Below are 12,993 nucleotides of genomic sequence, written 5' to 3' on the forward strand. Positions count from 1 at the left end.
GCTCACCCTTATCTGCCCATGGCACTGCTCGCACAGAGGCACAGAGACTGGGGCTGCTTGCTTGTCTTGCCACCTCAAAGTTCAAATGTAGATTTGGGAGCCCGTGCAGGGGGCTTCCGGCAGCCCTGCTCCGAAAATGCGAACGTCTGCAGATAGATCTTAGCCAGAAAGAGCTAGCCTGGAACGCTGTTGCTCAGCCTCATCTGCCCATGGCACTGCTCACACAGAGGCACAGAAATTGGGGCTGCTTGCTTGTCTTGCCACCTCAAACTTCAAACGTATCTTTTGGGGGTCCATGCAAGGGATCTAAGGCAGCCCTGCTCTGAAAATGCGAACGTCTGCAGATAGCTCGCAGCCAGAAACAGCTAGCCTGGAAAGCGTTGCTCAGCCTCATCTGCCCATGGCACTGCTCGCACAGAGGCACAGAGACTGGGGCTGCTTGCTTGTCTTGCCACGTCAAACTTCAAACGTTACATTGGGGGTCCTTGCCGGGCACCTCCGACAGCCCTGCTCTGAAAATGCGAACGTCTGCAGATAGCTCGCAGCCAGAAGAAGCTAGCCTAGAAAGCTGTTGGTCAGCCGCATCTGCCCATGGCACTGCTCGCACAGAGGCACAGAGACAGGGGCTTCTTGCTTGTCTTGCCACCTCAAAATTCAAACGTATCTTTTGGGCGTCCATGCAAGGGATCTAAGGCAGCCCTGCTCTGAAAATGCGAACGTCTGCAGATAGCTCGCAGCCAGAAAGAGCTAGCCTGGAAAGCGTTGCTCAGCCTCATCTGCCCATGGCACTGCTCGCACAGAGGCACAGAGACTGGGGCTCCTTGCTTCTCTTGCCCCCTCAAACTTCAAAAGTATCTTAAGCGGTACGTGCCGGGCGCCTGCGGCAGCCCTGCTCTGAAAATGCGAACGTCTGCAGATAGCTGGCAGCCAGAAAGAGCTAGCCTGGAAAGCTGTTGCTCAGCCTCATCTGCCCATGGCACTGCTCGCACAGAGGCACAGAAACTGGGGCTGCTTGCTTGTCTTGCCACCTCAAACTTGAAACTTAGATTTGGGCGTCCGTGCAGAGGGCCGCCAGCAGCGGTGCTCTGAAAATGCGAACGTCTGCAGATAGCTCGCAGGCAGAAAGAGCTAGCCTGGAAAGCGTTGCTCAGCCTCATCTGCCCATGGCACTGCTCGCACAGAGGCACAGAGACTTGGGCTCCTTGCTTGTCTTGCCCCCTCAAACTTCAAAAGTATCTTAGGTGGTCCGTGCCGGGCGCCTCCGGCAGCCCTGCTGTGAAAATGCGAACGTCTGCAGATAGCTCGCAGCCAGAAAGAGCTAGCCTGGAAAGCTGTTCCTCAGCCTCATCTGCCCATGGCACTGCTCGCACAGAGGCACAGAGACTGGGGCTTCTTGCTTGTCTTGCCACATCAAAATTCAAACGTAGATTTGGGCTTCCGTGCAGGGGACCTACAGCAGCACTTCTCTGGAGATGCGAACGTCTGCAGATAGCCCGCAGCCAGAAAGAGCTAGCCTGGAAAGCTGTCACTCAGCCTCATCTGCCCATGGCATTGATCACACAGAGGCACAGAGACTGGGGCTGCTTGCTTGTCTTGCCACCTCAAAGTTCAAACGTCTCTTGGGAATGGGGGTTGTCCATGCCAGGCGCCTCCGGCAGCCCTTCTACAAAAATGCGAACGTCTGCAGATAGCTCGCAGCCAGAAATATCTAGCCTGGAAAGCGTTGCTCAGCCTCATCTGCCCATGGCACTGCTCGCACAGAGGCACAGAAATTGGGGATGCTTGCTTCTCTTGCCACCTCAAACTTGAAACGTAGATTTGGGGGTCCGTGCAGAGGGCCGCCAGCAGCGGTGTTCTGAAAATGCGAACGTCTGCAGATAGGTCGCAGGCAGAAAGAGCTAGCCTGGAAAGCGTTGCTCAGCCTCATCTGCCCATGGCACTGCTCGCACAGAGGCACAGAGACTGGGGCTCCTTGCTTGTCTTGCCATATCAAACGTCAAAAGTATCTTAGGTGGTCCGTGCCGGGCGCCTCCGGCAGCCCTGATCTGAAAATGCGAACGTCTGAAGATAGCTCGCAACAAGAAGGAGCTAGCCTGGAAAGCTGTTGCTCAGCCTCATCTGCCCATGGCACTGCTCGCACAGAGGCACAGAGACAGGGGCTTCTTGCTTGTCTTACCACCTCAAAATTCAAACGTAGATTTGGGCTTCCGTGCAGGGGACCTACAGCAGCACTGCTCTGGAGATGCGAACGTCTGCGTATAGCCCGCAGACAGAAAGAGCTAGCCTGGAAAGCTGTCGCTCACCCTTATCTGCCCATGACACTGCTCGCACAGAGGCACAGAGACTGGGGCTGCTTGCTTGTCTTGCCACCTCAAAGTTCAAATGTAGATTTGGGAGCCCGTGCAGGGGGCTTCCGGCAGACCTGCTCCGAAAATGCGAACGTCTGCAGATAGCTCTTAGCCAGAAAGAGCTAGCCTGGAAAGCTGTTGCTCAGCCTCATCTGCCCATGGCACTGCTCACACAGAGGCACAGAAATTGGGGCTGCTTGCTTGTCTTGCCACCTCAAACTTCAAACGTATCTTTTGGGGGTCCATGCAAGGGAGCTAAGGCAGCCCTGCTCTGAAAATGCGAACGTCTGCAGATAGCTCGCAGCCAGAAAGAGCTAGCCTGGAAAGCGTTGCTCAGCCTCATCTGCCCATGGCACTGCTCGCACAGAGGCACAGAGACTGGGGCTGCTTGCTTGTCTTGCCACGTCAAACTTCAAACGTAACATTGGGGGTCCTTGCCGGGCACCTCCGGCAGCCCTGCTCTGAAAATGCGAACGTCTGCAGATAGCTCGCAGCCAGAAGAAGCTAGCCTGGAAAGCTGTTGCTCAGCCTCATCTGCCCATGGCACTGCTCGCACAGAGGCATAGAGACAGGGGCTTCTTGCTTGTCTTGCCACCTCAAAATTCAAACGTATCTTTTGGGCGCCCATGCAAGGGATCAAAGGCAGCCCTGCTCTGAAAATGCGAACGTCTGCAGATAGCTCGCAGCCAGAAAGAGCTAGCCTGGAAAGCGTTGCTCAGCCTCATCTGCCCATGGCACTGCTCGCACAGAGGCACAGAGACTGGGGCTCCTTGCTTGTCTTGCCCCCTCAAACTTCAAAAGTATCTTAGGTGCTCCGTGCCGGGCGCCTGCGGCAGCCCTGCTCTGAAAATGCGAACGTCTGCAGATAGCTGGCAGCCAGAAAGAGCTAGCCTGGAAAGCTGTCGCTCAGCCTCATCTGCCCATGGCATTGATCACACAGAGGCACAGAGACTGGGGCTCCTTGCTTGTCTTACCACCTCAAAGTTCAAACGTAGATTTGGGAGTCCGTGCAGGGGGCTTCCGGCAGCCCTGCTCCGAAAATGCGAACGTCTGCAGATAGCCCGCAGCCAGAAAGAGCTAGCTTGGAAAGCTGTCGCTCAGCCTCATCTGCCCATGGCATTGATCACACAGAGGCACAGAAACTGGGGCTGCTTGCTTGTCTTGCCACCTCAAAGTTCAAACGTCTCTTGGGAATGGGGGTTGTCCATGTCAGGCGCCTCCGGCAGCCCTTCTACAAAAATGCGAACGTCTGCAGATAGCCCGCAGCCAGAAATATCTAGCCTGGAAAGCTGTTGCTCAGCCTCATCTGCCCATGGCATTGCTCGCACAGAGGCACAGAGACTGGGGCTGCTTGCTTGTCTTGCCACCTCAGACTTCAAACGTATCTTTTGGGGGTCCGTGCAAGGGATCTAAGGCAGCCCTGCTCTGAAAATGCGAACGTCTGCAGATAGCTCGCAGCCAGAAAGAGCTAGCCTGGAAAGCGTTGCTCAGCCTCATCTGCCCATGGCACTGCTCGCACAGAGGCACAGAAATTGGGACTGCTTGCTTGTCTTGCCACCTCAAACTTGAAACGTAGATTTGGGAGTCCGTGCAGAGGGCCGCCAGCAGCGGTGTTCTGAAAATGCGAACGTCTGCAGATAGGTCGCAGGCAGAAAGAGCTAGCCTGGAAAGCGTTGCTCAGCCTCATCTGCTCAATGCATTGATCACACAGAGGCACAGAGACTGGGGCTGCTTGCTTGTCTTGCCACCTCAAAGTTCAAACGTAGATTTGGGAGTCCGTGCAGGGGGCTTCCGGCAGCCCTGCTCCGAAAATGCGAACGTCTGCAGATAGCTCTTAGCCAGAAAGAGGTAGCCTGGAAAGCTGTTGCTCAGCCTCATCTGCCCATGGCACTGCTCGCACAGAGGCACAGAGACTGGGGCTGCTTGCTTGTCTTGCCACCTCAAAGTTCAAACGTCTCCTGGGAATGGGGGTTGTTCATGCCAGGCGCCTTCGGCAGCCCTTCTACAAAAATGCGAACGTCTGAAGATAGCTCGCAGCCAGAAAGAGCTAGCCTGGAAAGCTGTCGCTCAGCCTCGTCTGCCCATGGCACTGCTCGCACAGAGGCACAGAGATTGGGGCTCCTTGCTTGACTTGCCCCCTCGAACTTCAAATGTATCTTAGGTGGTCCGTGCCGGGCGCCTCCGTCAGCCCTGCTCTGAAAATGCGAACGTCTGCAGATAGCTCGCAGCCAGAAAGAGCTAGCCTGGAAAGCTGTCGCTCAGCCTCATCTGCCCATGGCACTGCTCGCACAGAGGCACAGAGACTGGGGCTCCTTGCTTGTCTTGCCACCTCATACTTGAAAAGTATCTCAGGTGGTCCGTGCAGGGGTCCTCGGGCAGCCCTGCTGTGAAAATGCGAACGTCTGCAGATAGCTCGCAGCCAGAAAGAGCTAGTCTGGAAAGCTGTTGCTCAGCCTCATCTGCCCATGGCACTGCTTGCACAGAGGCACAGAAACTGGGGTGCTTGCTTGTCTTGCCACTTCAAAATTCAAACGTAGCACTTGGGGTCCTTGCCGGGCACCTCCGGCAGCCCTGCTCTGAAAATGCGAACGTCTGAAGATAGCTCGCAACAAGAAGGAGCTAGCCTGGAAAGCTGTTTCTCAGCCTCATCTGCCCATGGCACTGCTCGCACAGAGGCACAGAGACAGGGGCTTCTTGCTTGTCTTACCACCTCAAAATTAAAACGTAGATTTGGGCTTCCGTGCAGGGGACCTACAGCAGCACTGCTCTGGAGATGCGAACGTCTGCGGATAGCGCGCAGACAGAAAGAGCTAGCCTGGAAAGCTGTCGCTCACCCTTATCTGCCCATGCCACTGCTCGCACAGAGGCACAGAGACTGGGGCTGCTCTCTTGTCTTGCCACCTCAAAGTTCAAATGTAGATTTGGGAGCCCGTGCAGGGGGCTTCCGGCAGCCCTGCTCCGAAAATGCGAACGTCTGCAGATAGCTCTTAGCCAGAAAGAGCTAGCCTGAAAAGCTGTCGCTCAGCCTCATCTGCCCATGGCACTGCTCACACAGAGGCACAGAAATTGGGGCTGCTTGCTTGTCTTGCCACCTCAAACTTCAAACGTATCTTTTGGGGGTCCATGCAAGGGATCTAAGGCAGCCCTGCTCTGAAAATGCGAACGTCTGCAGATAGCTCGCAGGCAGAAAGAGCTAGCCTGGAAAGCGTTGCTCAGCCTCATCTGCCCATGGCACTGCTCGCACAGAGGCACAGAGACTGGGGCTCCTTGCTTGTCTTGCCCCCTCAAACTTCAAAAGTATCTTAGGTGCTCCGTGCCGGGCGCCTGCGGCAGCCCTGCTCTGAAAATGCGAACGTCTGCAGATAGCTCGCAGCCAGAAAGAGCTAGCCTGGAAAGCTGTCGCTCAGCCTCATCTGCCCATGGCATTGATCACACAGAGGCACAGAGACAGGGGCTTCTTGCTTGTCTTGCCACCTCAAAGTTCAAACGTAGATTTGGGCTTCCGTGCAGGGGACCTACAGCAGCACTGCTCTGGAGATGCGAACGTCTGCAGATAGCCCGCAGCCAGAAAGAGCTAGCCTGGAAAGCTGTCGCTCAGCCTCATCTGCCCATGGCATTGATCACACAGAGGCACAGAGACTGGGGCTCCTTGCTTGTCTTACCACCTCAAAGTTCAAACGTAGGTTTGGGAGTCCGTGCAGGGGGCTTCCGGCAGAACTGCTCCGAAAATGCGAACGTCTGCAGATAGCTCGCAGCCAGAAAGAGCTAGCTTGGAAAGCTGTCGCTCAGCCTCATCTGCCCATGGCATTGATCACACAGAGGCACAGAAACTGGGGCTGCTTGCTTGTCTTGCCACCTCAAAGTTCAAACGTCTCTTGGGAATGGGGGTTGTCCATGCCAGGCGCCTCCGGCAGCCCTTCTACAAAAATGCGAACGTCTGCAGATAGCCCGCAGCCAGAAATATCTAGCCTGGAAAGCTGTTGCTCAGCCTCATCTGCCCATGGCATTGCTCGCACAGAGGCACAGAGACTGGGGCTCCTTGCTTGTCTTGCCACCTCAGACTTCAAACGTATCTTTTGGGGGTCCGTGCAAGGGATCTAAGGCAGCCCTGCTCTGAAAATGCGAACGTCTGCAGATAGCTCGCAGCCAGAAAGAGCTAGCCTGGAAAGCGTTGCTCAGCCTCATCTGCCCATGGCACTGCTCGCACAGAGGCACAGAAATTGGGACTGCTTGCTTGTCTTGCCACCTCAAACTTGAAACGTAGATTTGGGCGTCCGTGCAGAGGGCCGCCAGCAGCGGTGTTCTGAAAATGCGAACGTCTGCAGATAGGTCGCAGGCAGAAAGAGCTAGCCTGGAAAGCGTTGCTCAGCCTCATCTGCTCAATGCATTGATCACACAGAGGCACAGAGACTGGGGCTGCTTGCTTGTCTTGCCACCTCAAAGTTCAAACGTAGATTTGGGAGTCCGTGCAGGGGGCTTCCGGCAGCCCTGCTCCGAAAATGCGAACGTCTGCAGATAGCTCTTAGCCAGAAAGAGGTAGCCTGGAAAGCTGTTGCTCAGCCTCATCTGCCCATGGCACTGCTCGCACAGAGGCACAGAGACTGGGGCTGCTTGCTTGTCTTGCCACCTCAAAGTTCAAACGTAGATTTGGGAGTCCGTGCAGGGGGCTTCCGGCAGCCCTGCTCTGAAAATGCGAACGTCTGAAGATAGCTCGCAGCCAGAAAGAGCTAGCCTGGAAAGCTGTCGCTCAGCCTCGTCTGCCCATGGCACTGCTCGCACAGAGGCACAGAGACTGGGGCTCCTTGCTTGTCTTGCCCCCTCATACTTGAAAAGTATCTCAGGTGGTCCGTGCCGGGCGCCTCCGGCAGCCCTGCTGTGAAAATGCGAACGTCTGCAGATAGCTCGCAGCCAGAAAGTGCTAGCCTGGAAAGCTGTTGCTCAGCCTCATCTGCCCATGTCACTGCTTGCACAGAGGCACAGAAACTGGGGTGCTTGCTTGTCTTGCCACCTCAAAATTCAAACGTAGATTTGGGCTTCCGTGCAGGGGACCTACAGCAGCGCTGCTCTGAAAATGCGAAAGTCTTCAGATATCTCGGAGCCAGAAAAAGCTAGCCTGGAAAGCTGTTACTCAGCCCCATCTGCCCATGGCACTGCTCGCACAGAGGCACAGAGACTGTGGTGCTTGCTTGTCTTGTCCCGTCAAACTTCAAACGTAGCTTAGGTAGTGCGTGCAGGGGTCCTCGGGCAGTCCTGCTCTGAAAATGCGAATGTCTTCAGATAGCTGGCAGCCAGAAAGAGCTAGCCTGGAAAGCTGTTGCTCAGCCTCATCTGCCCATGGCACTGCTCGCACAGAGGCACATAGACTGCGGCTGCTTGCTTGTCTTGCCACCTCAAACTTCAAACGTAGCATTGGGGGTCCTTGCCGGGCACCTCCGGCAGCCCTGCTCTGAAAATGCGAACGTCTGAAGATAGCTCGCAACAAGAAGGAGCTAGCCTGGAAAGCTGTTGCTCAGCCTCATCTGCCCATGGCACTGCTCGCACAGAGGCACAGAGACAGGGGCTTCTTGCTTGTCTTGCCACCTCAAACTTGAAACGTAGATTTGGGAGTCCGTGCAGATATCCGCCAGCAGCGGTGCTCTGAAAATGCGAACGTCTGCACATAGCTCTTAGCCAGAAAGAGCTAGCGTGGAAAGATGTTGCTCAGCCTCATCTGCCCATGGCACTGCTCGCACAGAGGCACAGAAATTGGGGCTGCTTGCTTGTCTTGCCACCTCCAACTTCAAACGTAGCATTGGGGGTTCTTGCCGGGCACCTCCGGCAGCCCTGCTCTGAAAATGCGAACGTCTGAAGATAGCTCGCAACAAGAAGGAGCTAGCCTGGAAAGCTGTTGCTCAGCCTCATCTGCCCATGGCACTCCTCGCACAGAGGCACAGAGACTGGGGCTCCTTGCTTGTCTTGCCACCTCAAACTTCAAAAGTATCTTAGGTGGTCCGTGCCGGGCGCCTCCGTCAGTCCTGCTCTGAAAATGCGAACGTCTGCAGATAGCTCGCAGGCAGAAAGAGCTAGCCTGGAAAGCTGTTGCTCAGCCTCATCTGCCCATGGCACTGCTCGCACAGAGGCACAGAGACTGGGACTGCTTGCTTGTCTTGCCACGTCAAACTTCAAACGTTACATTGGGGGTCCTTGCCGGGCACCTCCGGCAGCCCTGATCTGAAAATGCGAACGTCTGAAGATAGCTCGCAGCCAGAAGAAGCTAGCCTGGAAAGCTGTTGCTCAGCCTCATCTGCCCATGGCACTGCTCGCACAGAGGCACAGAGACAGGGGCTGCTTGCTTGTCTTGCCACCTCAGACTTCAAACGTATCTTTTGGGGGTCCGTGCAAGGGATCTAAGGCAGCCCTGCTCTGAAAATGCGAACGTCTGCAGATAGCTCGCAGCCAGAAAGAGCTAGCCTGGAAAGCGTTGCTCAGCCTCATCTGCCCATGGCACTGCTCGCACAGAGGCACAGAAATTGGGACTGCTTGCTTGTCTTGCCACCTCAAACTTGAAACGTAGATTTGGGCGTCCGTGCAGAGGGCCGCCAGCAGCGGTGTTCTGAAAATGCGAACGTCTGCAGATAGGTCGCAGGCAGAAAGAGCTAGCCTGGAAAGCGTTGCTCAGCCTCATTTGCTCAATGCATTGATCACACAGAGGCACAGAGACTGGGGCTGCTTGCTTGTCTTGCCACCTCAAAGTTCAAACGTAGATTTGGGAGTCCGTGCAGGGGGCTTCCGGCAGCCCTGCTCCGAAAATGCGAACGTCTGCAGATAGCTCTTAGCCAGAAAGAGGTAGCCTGGAAAGCTGTTGCTCAGCCTCATCTGCCCATGGCACTGCTCGCACAGAGGCACAGAGACTGGGGCTGCTTGCTTGTCTTGCCACCTCAAAGTTCAAATGTCTCCTGGGAATGGGGGTTGTCCATGCCAGGCGCCTTCTGCAGCCCTTCTACAAAAATGCGAACGTCTGAAGATAGCTCGCAGCCAGAAAGAGCTAGCCTGGAAAGCTGTCGCTCAGCCTCGTCTGCCCATGGCACTGCTCGCACAGAGGCACAGAGATTGGGGCTCCTTGCTTGACTTGCCCCCTCGAACTTCAAATGTATCTTAGGTGGTCCGTGCCGGGCGCCTCTGGCAGCCCTGCTGTGAAAATGCGAACGTCTGCAGATAGCTCGCAGCCAGAAAGAGCTAGCCTGGAAAGCTGTTGCTCAGCCTCATCTGCCCATGGCACTGCTCGCACAGAGGCACAGAGACTGGGGCTCCTTGCTTGTCTTGCCCCCTCATACTTGAAAAGTATCTCAGGTGGTCCGTGCCGGGCGCCTCCGGCAGCCCTGCTGTGAAAATGCGAACGTCTGCAGATAGCTCGCAGCCAGAAAGTGCTAGCCTGGAAAGCTGTTGCTCAGCCTCATCTGCCCATGTCACTGCTTGCACAGAGGCACAGAAACTGGGGTGCTTGCTTGTCTTGCCACTTCAAAATTCAAACGTAGCACTTGGGGTCCTTGCCGGGCACCTCCGGCAGCCCTGCTCTGAAAATGCGAACGTCTGAAGATAGCTCACAACAAAAAGGAGCTAGCCTGGAAAGCTGTTGCTCAGCCTCATCTGCCCATGGCACTGCTCGCACAGAGGTACAGAGACAGGGGCTTCTTGCTTGTCTTGCCACCTCAAAATTCAAACGTAGATTTGGGCTTCCGTGCAGGGGACCTACAGCAGCGCTGCTCTGAAAATGCGAAAGTCTTCAGATATCTCGGAGCCAGAAAAAGCTAGCCTGGAAAGCTGTCACTCAGCCCCATCTGCCCATGGCACTGCTCGCACAGAGGCACAGAGACTGGGGTGCTTGCTTGTCTTGTCCCGTCAAACTTCAAACGTAGCTTAGGTATTGCGTGCAGGGGTCCTCGGGCAGTCCTGCTCTGAAAATGCGAATGTCTTCAGATAGCTGGCAGCCAGAAAGAGCTAGCCTGGAAAGCTGTTGCTCAGCCTCATCTGCCCATGGCACTGCTCGCACAGAGGCACAAAGACTGCGGCTGCTTGCTTGTCTTGCCACCTCAAACTTCAAACGTAGCATTGGTGGTCCTTGCCGGGCACCTCCGGCAGCCCTGCTCTGAAAATGCGAACGTCTGAAGATAGCTCGCAACAAGAAGGAGCTAGCCTGGAAAGCTGTTGCTCAGCCTCATCTGCCCATGGCACTGCTCGCACAGAGGCACAGAGACTGGGGCTTCTTGCTTGTCTTGCCACCTCAAAGTTCAAACGTAGATTTGGGCTTCCGTGCAGGGGACCTACAGCAGCACTGCTCTGGAGATGCGAACGTCTGCAGATAACCCTCAGCCAGAAAGAGCTAGCCTGGAAAGCTGTCGCTCAGCCTCATCTGCCCATGGCATTGATCACACAGAGGCACAGAGACTGGGGCCGCTTGCTTGTCTTGCCACCTCAAAGTTCAAACGTAGATTTGGGAGTCCGTGCAGGGGGCTTCCGGCAGCCCTGCTCCGAAAATGCGAACGTCTGCAGATAGCTCTTAGCCAGAAAGAGCTAGCCTGGAAAGCTGTTGCTCAGCCTCATCTTGCCCATGGCACTGCTCGCACAGAGGCACAGAGACTGGGGCTGCTTGCTTGTCTTGCCACCTCAAACTTGAAACGTAGATTTGGGCGTCCGTGCAGAGATCCGCCAGCAGCGGTGCTCTGAAAATGCGAACGTCTGCACATAGCTCTTAGCCAGAAAGAGCTAGCGTGGAAAGATGTTGCTCAGCCTCATCTGCCCATGGCACTGCTCGCACAGAGGCACAAAAATTGGGGCTCCTTGCTTGTCTTGCCACCTCAAACTTCAAAAGTATCTTAGGTGGTCCGTGCCGGGCGCCTCCGTCAGTCCTGCTCTGAAAATGCGAACGTCTGCAGATAGCTCTTAGCCAGAAAGAGCTAGCCTGGAAATCTGTTGCTCAGCCTCATCTTCCCATGGCACTGCTCGCACAGAGGCACAAAAATTGGGGCTGCTTGCTTGTCTTGCCCCCTCAAACTTCAAACGTAGCACTGGGGGTCCTTGCCGGGCATCTCCGGCAGCCCTGCTCTGAAAATGCGAACGTCTGAAGATAGCTCGCAACAAGAAGGAGCTAGCCTGAAAGCTGTTGCTCAGCCTCATCTGCCCATGGCACTGCTCGCACAGAGGCACAAAAATTGGGGCTGCTTGCTTGTCTTGCCACCTCAAACTTGAAATGTAGATTTGGGCGTCCGTGCAGAGGGCCGCCAGCAGCGGTGCTCTGAAAATGCGAACGTCTGCAGATAGATGGCAGCCAGAAAGAGCTAGCCTGGAAAGCGTTGCTCAGCCTCATCTGCCCATGGCACTGCTCGCACAGAGGCACAGAGACTGGGGCTCCTTGCTTGTCTTGCGCCCTCAAACTTCAAAAGTATCTTAGGTGGTCCGTGCCGGGCGCCTCCGGCAGCCCTGCTCTGAAAATGCGAACGTCTGCAGATAGCTCGCAGCCAGAAAGAGCTAGCCTGGAAAGCTGTTGCTCAGCCTCATCTGCCCATGGCATTGCTCGCACAGAGGCACAGAGACTGGGGCTGCTTCCTTGTCTTGCCACCTCAAACTTCAAAAGTATCTTTTGGGGGTCCGTGCAAGGGATCTAAGGCAGCCCTGCTCTGAAAATGCGAACGTTTGCAGATAGCTAGCAGCCAGAAAGAGCTAGCCTGGAAAGCGTTGCTCAGCCTCATCTGCCCATGGCACTGCTCGCACAGAGGCACAGAAATTGGGGATGCTTGCTTGTCTTGCCACCTCAAACTTGAAACGTAGATTTGGGCGTCCGTGCAGAGGGCCGCCAGCAGCGGTGTTCTGAAAATGCGAACGTCTGCAGATAGGTCGCAGGCAGAAAGAGCTAGCCTGGAAAGCGTTGCTCAGCCTCATCTGCCCATGGCACTGCTCGCACAGAGGCACAGAGACTGGGGCTCCTTGCTTGTCTTGCCCCCTCAAACTTCAAAAGTATCTTAGGTGGTCCGTGCCGGGCGCCTCCGGCAGCCCTGCTCTGAAAATGCGAACGTCTGAAGATAGCTCGCAACAAGAAGGAGCTAGCCTGGAAAGCTGTTGCTCAGCCTCATCTGCCCATGGCACTGCTCGCACAGAGGCACAGAGACTGGGGCTGCTTGCTTGTCTTGCCACCTCAAACTTGAAACGTATCTTTTGGGGGTCCGTCCAAGGGATCTAAGGCAGCCCTGCTCTGAAAATGCGAACGTCTGCAGATAGCTCGCAGCCAGAAAGAGCTAGCATGGAAAGCGTTGCTCAGCCTCATCTGCCCATGGCACTGCTCGCACAGAGGCACAGAAACTGGGGCTGCTTGCTTGTCTTGCCACCTCAAACTTGAAACGTAGATTTGGGCGTCCGTGCAGAGAGAAGCCAGCAGCAGTGCTCTGAAAATGCGAACGTCTGCAGATAGCTCGCAACAAGAAGGAGCTAGCCTGGAAAGCGTTGCTCAACCTCATCTGCCCATGGCACTGTTCGCACAGAGCCATGAGACTGGGGCTCCTTGCTAGTCTTGCCACGTCAAACTTCAAAAGTATCTTAGGTGGTCCGTGCAGGAGAGCATCCGGCAGCCCTGCTCTGAAAATGCGAACGTCTGCAGATAGCTCACAGGCAGAAA

The sequence above is a fragment of the Opisthocomus hoazin genome, chromosome 17, assembly GCF_030867145.1.
Source record: "Opisthocomus hoazin isolate bOpiHoa1 chromosome 17, bOpiHoa1.hap1, whole genome shotgun sequence".
Taxonomy (NCBI): Eukaryota; Metazoa; Chordata; class Aves; order Opisthocomiformes; family Opisthocomidae; genus Opisthocomus; species Opisthocomus hoazin.